We start from the raw sequence: 13124 nt of genomic DNA, 5'->3' as shown, positions 1-13124 counted from the left end.
GGGTAAGTGCAGTGCAGTAAGATATTTTGAGAGAGAGTGAGAGACCATATTCACATAACTTTTCTTACAGTGTATTTTTTTAAGTGTTCTATTTTATTATTAGTTTTTGCGGTCAATCTCTTACTATGCCTCATTTTAAATTAAACATCATACGTATGTATGTAGGGGAAAAACGTGTGTACAGGAAAAAAACAGTAAATACAGGGTTCCGGCACTATTTGCGGTTTCAGGTATCCACTTGGGATCTTGGAAGGTGTCCCTCAGTGGATAAACGGGGACTGTTGTAGCGGGAAGATGCTCTAGTAGGGGAAGGTGAATATTAAGACAAGTAATTCCAATAAAGTGGGATTATCATCATGGTAAGGGAGGGGGTCGTAGTGTTTTTCATTTGGCCAGAACATTTGTGTTTTTTACTCCGATGGCATTCTTCACATTGTGTCTGAAGCTTCAGTCTCCCTTCTTGGTTTTGCTCCCCTAGAAGGTCTCATTTAGCGTGGTATCCCCACACCCAACCTGGCATTTAGAGCCTAATAAGAATTTTTTGAATGAATATATGCTCTATGAATATTGTTGAACAAATATTTTATTCAGCTTTTTATATCCATTGTCCTGAACATATGGTTAGCACATAATAAATATTAGTCAATGAAATGATAGTCATCTCTTTTTTTAATAATGTGGTTTTATTCATTCATTCATTCATTCATTCATTCATTCATTTTAAAAGTAATCTCTATGCCCAAGGTGGGGCTTGAACTCATGACCCTGAGATTAAGAGTCACATGTTCTACTGATCCAGCCAGCCAGGCGCCCCCTAGTCAATTAAATGAATGAATAGTCATGGTATTGTGAACAGCAGTTTTTGTGGAGAAAAAATACTGACTGAGGATGGAAGGGGATTTGGGGATTAAGACCTACTTCTGCCATGTATTAAGCTGTAGTTACTGGAGCCAAATACCACCTCTCTGGGGTTCTGATTCCTTATTTGTGAGATGAATGTAACAGTGCCTGTCCTGCCTCCTTCTCAGATTGGTCATCAGCGTCGAATGCATAATGTATGTGAGGTGCTATGAAGCACTGTATACATCTCACCATTCAGCACGTGCTTGCTCCAAGAAAAGGAGGGACTTTCAGTACAAATAAGGGACCAGCATCACTTTTCTTCGAGAAGCTCTTGGAAGGTAGGGTGTTTCCATCTGAAATACCATGCTTCTTGCTATGTTTTTTACTGTTACAAATTCTTTCTCAACCTCCTTCTTCCCTAAATATCAAAAGAAACAGCTTCATTCTTTTATACTTTTTCCCTTGGCATTTTATATTGAAAAATGTCAAACTTAGCAAAAAGTTGAAAAAAATTGTAGTGAACACCTTATACCTTTTATCTAGGTCACCAGTTAATCTTTTGCCATATTTTCGACTCTCTTCTGTCTGTCTCTGAGTATATATGTGTGTGTGTGTGTGTCTGTCTGTCTCTCTATATATAGGAATAAGTTTCACACAGCATAACACTTTACCTCTAAATATTTTAGCATAACATCCTTGTATAAACACAACACAGTTATCACACTCAAGAAAAGTAATTTAGGTAAATTAATTAGATATCATTACTTAATATACATTCTATATTCAAATTTCTATAATTATTCCAATATGTACTTTATGGCTGTTTTTGTTTTTTAAACCAAGAATCATGCACTCATGGCAGCATGAGGACTCATGTAGGATAGAGGCTAAAATGTGGGGGCATGACAGTCTTTACTGACTTTGGAAACTTGGTCTGAAGTCAGCCTTGGTAGAGACCATTTACTGTATTCTATCTATGCCTTTTAAATCAGAAGTGACTTTCCTGGTGATAGAACTTGAGTTCTGAAGGTTGTAGTACTGGCCAGACAGGATAGGATTGAATCCTGGGAACTAACTAGTAAAACAGGGAGAGGGTGATGTTCATGGGTAGATTACCCTGCCAGCCAGGTAGGTAGGCTATCAGAGGTGAGAACCTCTTCAAGTGAGAACGGTGTTTAGGCACAAAGATTTCATGAGCTGTGAGGATGCTGGTGTGTGTGGGTAGAGAAGATAATGGGGGAGTCTGAGAACTGGTGATACCTGGACACCAGGAAGGCAGAAAAACAACAGGTATCAAGAGCATCTGGCAGCAGGTAGCATAGTCTCCAGACAGGTCCCCAATCTCAGAGTTTAGGGTGGACACTGGAACTCAGAACAGAATACATCAGAAACACAGTAAAAAACCCAGGGGCTCAGAGCTAGAGGATGATGGCCTCAAAGGCAGTATTATTGGGAATCTGCTTTCCTACACTTTACACACCATGAGGCAGCCATTATCCTCATTTTATTAATGTGGAAAAAGCCATAGAGAGGTTAAGGAATTTGCTCAACCACAGAGTGGCAGAGCAAGGATTCAAATACAGTTTGTCTGACTCCAAATCAGGGTTCTTAACCATAATTCCTTGTATTATGGTCCCTGGCACAAAGAGTTTAGAATCTGGAGAAAAATATGCTCACAGTTAAGAAAACTATAGTGGGATTGGTTTGCCGAGGGATGATAGAAATGGAGACTAAGAAACCTGAATCTCACTTGGCTCTGAAGAGTCAAGGGCTACTGCTCACTTGGGTATCCAGCACAGGACTCTTGGCTTCCTCCCCACCCCCCCGAATAAATAATGGTATCTTGATAGGAAAAACCAGAGGATGTGGCTGGTGAGTCAAGTCCAGTCAGATCAGCACTGAGGCACATCTCTTGTTCATGGCAGGGCTCTACCATGCGTCAAAGCGTCAAGGGTGGAGAATCAGGCAGAGGGGAAAGGCAGGGAGTGGTCTGAGAGGTAAAAGAGGAATGGAGTAGAGGTCTAAAGGATCTGGATGGGCTGGCAGGTGTGTGATTCTCCTCAGGTATGGATTTCTAGTTCTCATGGCACTAAATCTAAAGGATCACAGGTCTGGTTGATTTGGAAAGGTGGTAAGTCAAATGGGCTTGACAGTATGTGTATTAATTATCTCCTTAATTCATCCTTTCCTCTGTCAACTCATTCATTTATTCAGTTAACATTAAATGAGCACCTAATATTGAAATCAAGCTCTGTGTAGGTCACTAGGGTTGCAATGATGAAAAAAATGAGGTCTCATGTCCCAGTCCCCATGGAGCTTATAGTGTAGTAAGGGAGGTAGATTTAGTCACATAATAGGAACAAAGCTGAAACTACAGCTGTGGCAAGTAAGAAAGCTGGAATTTAAACCTCAGTATTTCTTTAAAATTTAGAGACAATCTTTATATAATGCATGATTATTCTGTATACCACTAATAAAAAAAAATCACACAATGGAACCCTAAAAGGGAATGCCACCTTTAGCTTGGGTACCAAGGGCTGTCCTACTCAATAAAAGGGTAAATGAGGAAAAAATGATCTCACAGTAAGGCACAGCAAGGAAACTTGCTGGTCTCAACCTTAGCACGGGGTGGTAGGAGGAAAATAAAACTCCCCTAAGAATTCCAATGCCAAGTCAGTACTAAAGGTTTTTCAATGTGAATTCACGTCGATACTGTGTCCAAAAAACTCAAGCAGAGAATTTAAAGGGATTTCAGGTTGGTAGTTCCCTGAGATGACTGGTAGAAGCAAGTACAAATCTTGCTGGAAGAATTTGACTTTAATCTGGGCCAGCAGTGATTGGGAGACTCCATTTACTTATAGGACACACTCTCATGCTTAAGGGGAAAGAAACATGCATCACTGACTTGATGAAACATGGTAATCAGGGAGGTGTGGGTGGCTTTTCTGATACACTGATGCTTGGACTGACATTGAGATCTGAAGGATGCAAAAGCTTTACCTTGGGGAAGAGGGTGGGAAGAACATTCTAGTTGGAGGCATGAGCACATGCAAAGGGCCTGCAGAAGGGGGGAGGTACAGAGAATACACGGAACTGGAGAGGCCTGGGATGCTGGAGCAGTGAAGAGGGGAATGTGGTGGTGGGCAAGGCTGGAGGGCAAGGCTCAGGTGAGGCCGTGCAGGCCTGTGGAAGCCACATGAAGGACTTTTGTCCAGATCTTAAGAGAAATGGGGAACCTAAAAGGTTTTTTGAAAGGAGAGATTGAGAGGATCACATATGAGTTTAGAAACAATGGTTTTAGCTACAGTAAGGAAAATATATTGAGGGTGAATAGAAGCCTAGTGGTGGTGCTCATACTCTAACCTTGAGATGGGACTTTTTACTTTGCAGAAAAGATAACTGACTGAGGCCCACTTTGGACTTTATTGTCTGGAAGAGAATAATCCTCAGACATGGCAAGTTTAGAGAGTGTCACCATACCAGGAGGTCTGTAGCTGATGGGTGGTGTCCTGGGGAAGGACCTGGTAGAGTCTAAAGGTGGTGGTTTGGCTTTCTCATAATATATCTTATAACACATTACTTGCCATTTTTTTTTTTTTTTTTTTTTTGGTCCCTAAGTGAGCTGCCCCAAAGCCATACAGTTAAAGGATTTTCACAGTGCAGATGATAATGCTTTTCTTAAATCTCATCTGTCTTATTTTTTAATAAAACTCTGCTGTAGTTCAATAACTGGAGCTTGTTCTACACCAAGAAACACAGGGTGTGGTCTCAGTAGTTGATTTTGCTGTAGTTGGTCTTTTTGCAGATGCCCTGTCTCCGGCTTTTTGTGAAGAGTATTTTATCTTTAAGCTCTAAATATAGTGTCAGAAAAAAGTGACTTCAAACACCTATAAGAGATTTAAATTTGCTCTTCTGTTTTTAAGATTTGCTTTATAAATAAGCATAAAATTATATAAACATGCATTAACGGATCATGTGGTACATAGTGGGGTTTTATTTAGAAATTATTTTTTTCCCATTTTCTTTTTAACTTTCTTCCCTCCATCACCTAGCCTTGCCAGACCGTGACTCTGTGCCACTCCCCACTAGTAACCTATTAAATTTATTTTTGTTGTTTAAATAAAACTTATGTTGTGCTGATATGAGCTGGGCATATTCTAAGCACTTGACACACTTTAGGAATCTGGTGAACCCCATGGCTTTTTCTCACAATAATTTTTAAAATGCATAACATAAAATATATAGGATTATAAAATAAATTGATTATATTAAAATAAAGTTATCAAATCTTTTTTTTTTTTAAAGATTTTATTTATTTATTTGACAGAGATAGAGACAGCCAGCGAGAGAGGGAACACAAGCAGGGGAGTGGGAGAGGAAGAAGCAAGCTCATAGCGGAGGAGCCTGATGTGGGGCTCGATCCCATAACGCCGGGATCACGCCCTGAGCCGAAGGCAGACGCTTAACTGCTGTGCCACCCAGGCGCCCCTAAAGTTATCAAATCTTAAAAATATCAATACGTACAATACTTAACACATTAAATAGATGTAGTGTTAGGTCAATTAACTGTCATATTTCGAAGTAATGATGAGTATGAATGATATTTTAAGATATTTGTAACATCTCTGATGTGACATGAAAATATCTGTAACACAACCATAGGTACTGCAAATAATATTGAGGTTTGTTGCCTACATTTGTAATTGAAGGAAGTGCTAAATTTTAGTTTGATGTGAAAAGAAAGTGTAATTTTTTTGTATCAGGTTTGTGCACCAACCCCCAGGTTAAGATAACACCTTTTGGTTGAGGAATTCCATTTCTGCTAAATGAACAAAGTATCTTGTGTTCTGTATGTTCAAAGCTCATTAGAATATAGTTCAGTATTCAGGGAAATCAAGGTTTATGTTTACCATACTGGTACAGGAACAAATAGGAATTGCAAAGGGTATAGGGAGCTTATATGCTACCACAAAGAACATCCTATAATGGGACATAGTGGGACCTCCACATCATGTTAACTTGACTCTGGGCTGCAAGATTGGTTTAAAATAATATGACATACAGGGCACCTGGCTGGCTCAGATGGTAGAGTATGTGACTCTTGATCTTGGGGTCATGAGTTTGAGCCCCATGTTGGGGGTAGAGTTTACTTAAAAAAAAAAAAAAAGAATAGATTTGAAAAAAAAATGAAGTAAAGGAAGAAAAAAAGTCCTGAAAAAATATTGGTAAAATTAATTTCAAGTACAAAAGAGAGACAGACATACTGAATTCTCATTGACTGTAAATGTTTTCCATATACTTTGAAAAAATCTGAAGATGTCAGTGCCTTTATATCACACATTAAAAAAAAAAAATGCCACACTGGAGTTGAGAGTTCAACTGCAAGTTTCACAGATGCTGGCCAAGGGAAAAAGCAATTCCAGGGAAGGGAAGAGAGGGGGAGCAGCCTCCAGGAGTGACAGTTCTGACAAGAAGACTCACGGTCCCACAGGGTGGCAATGGAGTAAAGGTCAGACACATTCAGTGAGAAAAACATGGGAAAATTATGGAAGCCATGGAAAAGTTAAAGTCTGGAATGAGATTCAATGAAGTGGCAGCACAGTGTTGTGAAGATAAAGCCAGCCAAGGGGACACTTGGGTTGGATGACCAGAGATTCCATGGCGGGACCATTTCAAGAAGAAGCGTTTGCCTTGCTTGTGAGTGGGCTGGCTAAACCTGTGTTTACAGACCCTCCGGTTAAGATAAAATTTGGATATCATATTATTATGGTTAAAGGGAGAAAATAAAATTGTACAAAAGGCTAAAAAAAAAAATGCCACTCTGGGAGGCTCAGATTCCATCCTTGATGAAAGAGGCATGTTTGTTCTGTCAGTCAAAAAGTTGATGATAGTGGTGAACAGAGTGATGATATCTTCTGGGTAGGGCAACTCAATTTCATTTCCATCTGAGGGAGTGAGTGAGCCCTTCACATCCTTTGACTGTATTGTAAGAAGACTTGGCCTCAAATCACCCACTTGATGTTTTAGTCATAGATCCTTTTGCTTGGTCACTGGAGAAGCCCGACAACTCTGCTTTAAGCAATGGCTTTCAAACTTTTGTGATTATGGTACCCAATAAATATTGGGTTTTATATTGAGAGCTAGTACACATAAACTCTCATAAATGTTGCAGACTTCATGAAACAACACTGACCTTTACCATGTGGAATGAGCTGATATTTTCAGTGGGGAGGGGCAGAAAGAGAAGGAAAAGCAGATTCTGTGCTAGGCACATGGCTCAAGTTGGGGCTCAACTTGGGGCTTGACTTGGGTTTCAATCCCACGATCCTGAGATCATGACCTGAGCTAAAATCAAGAGTCATAGGCTAACCAACTGAGCCATCCAGGTGCCCCCTTGGCAAACCTTTAAAAGAGAATCTGCATTGCTCCTTTCTCATGGTCTATGCCCTTGTGAAAATGCTTCTTAGACAACTACTCTGAAGAATGAAACTATTCTTTCAAAAGTTATCAAAATTTTAAAGTGACTAAAGTTTATGCCTCAAAACTTTTCATTACGGAAAATTTCAAAAATATACAAAAGTAATGAAATTAGTATAATGAACTTCCGTATATTCATCAGCCAGCTGCAACAGTCATCACCATATTGCCATTCTTGGTTTCTTCATCCTTCCTACTCTCATGACTTTTTTTCTTAATTCACATTCACTTTGACTTCTTTGAAATAGTTCTCTAAATTCTGTGAACTTTCATAAAAGAGTTTACACTATTTGGTCACATCTGCTAAAATTAAACAAATGCCCACGTGATGATCCAGTAATTCCAATCCTATCCAGCAGAGAAATTAGTATACATGTCTACACAAAGATATACAAGGATGATCACAGAAGTTTTATTCGACACTGTAAGTACTTGTATCAGCCTAAATGTCTATCAATAGGAAAATGGATAAACAAAATATAGTATATTCAAGCAGTGGAATTCTTTTCTGCATAAGAAGAAATACTGAGGCATGCAGCAATCTGGGTGAGTCACTAACACAAAGAGTCCATGCTGTGGGATTCCATTTAGATAAATTTCAATAATACGCAAAAGTAATCCATGGTGTAAGAATTGCAGTTCATTCTAGTAGAGATGGTATTGCCTGAGAACAGGCAAGAGGGAATCATTTCAGGTGTTGAAATGTTCTCTATTTTGATCTGGGTGGTAGACATACAAGTATATTAATGTAGCCTGTTCTTTCACATAATTTAAATGGAATCTTGTAGGTTGTATTCCCCCCCCCAATATTTCTTATTTTTGATATCAATTTTTTATTTACATTGTAGTAGTTAGCATATAGAGTAATATTGATTTCAGGGGTAGAATTTAGTGATTCATCACTTACATATAACACCCACTGCTCATCTCAACAAGTGCCATCCTTAATCCCTATCACTCATTTAGCCTATCCTCCCCACCAGCAGCTCTTAGTTTGTTCTCTATTGTTAAGAGTCTCTTATGGTTTGCCTCCCTCTCTTTGTTCCCCCTTCCCCTAAGTTCATTTGTTTTGCTTCTTAAATTCCACACGAGTTTAATCGTATGGCATTTGTCTCTCGCTGACTGACTTATTTCACTTACCATTATTACTGTAGCTCCATCCATGTTGTTGCAAATGGTAAGATTTCATTCTTTTTTGACAGTTGAGTCATATTCCATTGTATATATACACCACCTCTTCTTTACCCACTCATCAGTTGATGGACATTTGGGCTCTTTCCATAATTTGGCTATTGTTGATAATGCTGCTATAAACATCCAGGTGCATGTGCCCCTTTGAATCAGTATGTTTGTATCCGTTGGGTAAATACTTCTGAGTAAGAGACAGGCAGGGCTAGGTAGGGAGAGATAGAGAGGGAGCTATGGGATCAGGCTCACAAAATTCCCAAAAATGTGGAGGTGTAAGGAAACCAGAGATAAGGAAACAGCTCAGACCATCCTGTCCCAGGGGTCAAAGGTGGGGTCTTGTTACAACAGCTATTTGCAGCCAACAAAGAATTACCAGACCCTAAAAAGGAAGTAAGCCATTGAAGGTGTTATCACTAGTCCTAACTCAATGGTGCTATCAATAGAGATGTTAAAAAGATTTAAATTCCCTGGTTAGCTTTCTATAAAAGACCAACCCTTAAAGCCCGCAGTGACAACCCTGTCCCGACCCCTCTCACTCCTGAGGGCTTTTTCTGTATCCTCACTTAATAAAACTCTCTCATTTTACTCATTCTCCTTTGTCCACGAGTTTCACTCTTGGACTCCTGAGACAAGACCTAGCTCTCCTCATACTGCAATTGCTGGATCGTAGGGTATTTCTGTTTTTATCTTTTTGAGGAACTTCCATACTGTTTTCTTTTCTTTTTTTTAAGTTTTTTAAAAATTTAAATTCAGTTAATTAACATATATTGTACTATTGGTTTCAGAGGTAGAGTTCCGTGATTCATCAGTCTTATATAATACCCAGTGTTCGTTATATCACATGCCCTCCTTAATGTCCATCACTCAGTTACCCCATCCCCCATCCCCCTCCTGTCCAGCAACCCTCAGTTTATTTCCTATGATTAAGAGTTTCTTACGGTTTGTCTCCCTCTCTGGTCTCGTCTTGCTTTATTTTTTTCTCTCTTCCCCTATGGTCCTCTGTTTTGTTTCTTAAATTCTACGTATCATTGAGATCATATGATAATTGTCTTTCTCTGATCGACTTATTTCACTTAGCATAATACCCTCTAATTGCAAATGGTAAGATTTCATTTTTTGATGGCTGGGTGGTATTCCATTGTATATATATATATACCGCATTTTCTTTACCCATTCATCTGTTGATGGATCTCTGGGCTCTTTCCATAGTTTGGCTATAGTGGACATTGCTGCTATAAATATTAGGGTGCAGGTGCCCCTTCATCACTACATTTGTATCTTTGGGGTAAATCCCTAGTAGTGCAATTGCTGGGCCATAGGGTAGCTCTATTTTCAACTTTCTGAGGATACTGTTTTCCAGAGTGGCTGCACCAATTTGCATTCATGCAGGGTGTATTCTTTGATCACAGAAGTCAGAACTTTATCTGGGATGTGGTTATAGAGGTGGATAATATGTAAAAAAGCATCAGTTGTAAACTTAAAACTGTATACTTTATGTATCTTGGAATTTAAGGGTTTTTTTTTTTAGAGGTTTTTTTGTCAGGGTTGTGGCTGACAATTAATGTTATAGTCAGCTTCTGAGGATAAAGCCTTACGCTTTAAGCTCCCCAGAGCAACTAGTCAGTTTATATCCTGAATCTTCTTTATGAATGTATCTCATCTGAAATAGTCATTCATAGAAAGTAGTGATCATTGGATTAGAACATCAAAATGGAAGAGTAGAGTTAATGCTTGAAATAGGACTAAGAGCCATGCAAAGTGATTTATAGTAAGTACTCAATGAGTATCAACGAGTGAGGAGAATCCCTGGGACCGTTGCAACAGTTTCCCCTCAGTACGTCAGGGAAATGGGATTTACAGGTTGTGGCTCAGGTGGGAAGAACACATTGATGTAACAGAACTAGTTCTCCATTGGAAGTCCTGCCATTTCTGTTCATTTGCTAAATCTTTCATGGTGCCCCTCTGTGACATCTCATCTAGACTTTCATAGCCACCTTCGTAAGAGCCACACCTGCAGGGGCTGCAGGCAGAATAGCAGACAGTCATTGCCTGCTTAATGGCCTCCCAAAGGCAAACACTTTTTTACCACCCTGGAAGCCAGGTTCAGCGCTCAACCTTCTATTTTTATTCTGCTGTTTTCACCTTTAGTGACATTATTGTGGGGGTTTTCACTTATTTCTACTTACAAATGGGCATTCGGATGAAATGCACCTGTCTCTGCACAGCAGACCCTTCACAGAAGTTTGAACTGGCTGGTTTGGAAGGCAGCATCATCTCATGGGCACAAGACAGAAAGGATGTTGCAGAAACGTATCCTGAGTATTGGTCCAGATGTTTTGTTCGCCAAGTCTGTTATCTGGAGGAGACAAGACAGTAGCTGCATTTATTTATGTAGAAACTGGAATTCTTCCCTTACATGTCATGGGAATTTAGCAATGACCCCCCTTCCTATTTTCTACCTGCCTAGCTGCTTAATGAAGTCATTAGTGTTTATGGAAACATTTTTCTTACTTTCAAATTGTATCTTTAATAATGTGTTTAACAAGTAATATATGAATATGGTTTAAAAGAAATCACACAGTATGAGTGTGTCCAATGAAAAATTACTCTCCTTCCAGCTCTTGACCTTTGTACCTATCTTTTTTCTTTTGGACAATCATGATGACTAGTTTCTTTTTTAATTTTTATTTATTTATTTATTATTTTTATTTTTATTTTTTTTTGGTGACTGGTTTCTTTTGCAGCCTCCCACAAATATTCCCAGTATATACAAGCATCTCTATATAGCTGCCCTTAGTCATGTTTATTTTGGTAATCTAAGTTTATCAGCTTAATTGAAATATGTATGTAAAGATACTTTATCAGTGAATATAAGCCAACATTTGAAAATCTGCTAAAGTCATTCTTAAACTTCAAATGTGTTGGCTTTTTCCATCTATACTGATTCTTCTATTTGTTCTAAAAAAGGTCGTTGAATAGATAGGCAATTATCTGGAAATTTTTTGTCAGACTTTGAGCTCTCCAAACCTCCACTGTAGGCCCCTACAGAGAGAATATGCCCAGCATGGAACTCAGCAGAGTCTAGAGTTCCTGGAGGTTAAACATTTCTACCTTAGGTAGAATTAAGTGGTAGCTGAGGATGGAAGTGAATGGTAAAAAAGAAAAATAACCCTTTTCTAAACTTTAGAACACCAACTCTTCTTAAAAACTTTTTCATGTAATGTGTTATGATGAGCGCTGGGTGTTATGTAAGACTGATGAATCACAGACCTGTCCTCCTGAAACAATACATTATATGCTAAAAAAACCCAAACATATATCAACAACAAAATAAAACCTCTTTCATGTAACTGGGCAGTCCTTTATTGAATGCTCTCTGTGAACTCATCAACTCTGTTAGCTTCTCATACACATCATATCTGATCTGCATAACAACTCTTTTTTATCATTGCCAATTTGCAGAAGAAGGATTTTATAGAAATAATTTTTGCTCATTGTCACAGAACTAGAATATAATTTGAGCTGAGTCAGGGTCTGAATCCTAGTTGTCTTTATCCTAAAGCTCATTTCCCCCTACTTGATGCTGACATTCATGCATAGCTTTACCAGTTTCCAAAGCAACTAAGGTCTACCTGTTTCATGTTGGAAAATCAACGTAGGGTTAAAAGTTAATGGATGATATTTTAAGTTTTGAAAAAGAATCTAGCAGTGGGGGAAACATGAAATTGCGTAATGCTGAGTGAAGCATTTGATCACTTCTTGCCATCGCACCCATGCCTGCCCATTCCCATCTGACATTTTCACCTTAAGGCTACAAGGTTCAGGACATATTTTGGACCCTTGTGTTCTGGTTGGAGATATTTAGGTAACAAAGGTCTAGGTAACAGGGATCAGTGTACTTTTCAGTCAGTTTGTATAAGATTGTTAGATGAGGCAGTCTCCAACCTTGGGAAGTCTAATGAAAGACCTGACTCTCCTGCTTTTACTTTGTCATGGAGACTTAACCTGCTTTTATTATTTGTAAACATTTATAAAGTCCAAATTTGAGGCTCTAATTTGCTTAGAGTGTTTCTTTTTATAACTTTTTATTTTCAAGTAATTTGAGACATCAAAAAAGTTATAGTAATAGGGGCGCCTGGGTGGCGCAGTCATTAAGCATCTGCCTTTGGCTCAGGGAGTGATCCCGGTGATCTGGGATCCAGCCCCACATCAGGCTTCTCCGTTAGGAGCCTGCTTCTTCCTCTCCCACTCTCCCTGCTTGTGTTCCCTATCTTGCTGGCTGTCTTTCTCTGTCAAATAAATAAATAAAATCTTAAAAAAAAAAGTTATAGTAATAGTTCAAAGAGCCCCCTCTACCCTTCACGGAGGTTTTCCTAATGATAACAGATTATGTAATAATAATAATAATAATAATAATAATGCCATTATCTAAACCAGGAAATTAACATAGGCATAGTTTATATAGTACAGACCTTTTTCTGGTCTAGGATGTCATCCAGGACCCCACATTGCATTTAGTTGTTTTGTTTCCCTTGTCTCCAGTCTGTGACAACATGTGTGTGTGCGTGTGTGATTGTTTTTTGTAACCTTGACGACACTTTTTAGGATTCCTGGCC

At 38.8% G+C, this 13124-nt stretch overlaps 1 pseudogene; it reads left to right on the top strand.

Moving 5' to 3' along the window:
- Window positions 1–6030: 6030 nt before the first annotated feature.
- LOC121104226 lies at window positions 6031–6870 on the top strand (annotated as a pseudogene).
- Window positions 6871–13124: the final 6254 nt, after the last annotated feature.

The sequence above is a fragment of the Ursus maritimus genome, unplaced genomic scaffold, assembly GCF_017311325.1.
Source record: "Ursus maritimus isolate PB19 unplaced genomic scaffold, ASM1731132v1 scaffold_20, whole genome shotgun sequence".
Lineage (NCBI taxonomy): Eukaryota > Metazoa > Chordata > Mammalia > Carnivora > Ursidae > Ursus > Ursus maritimus.
Note: the sequence above shows the minus strand (reverse complement) of the source record. Positions and strands in the feature narration are given on the sequence as shown.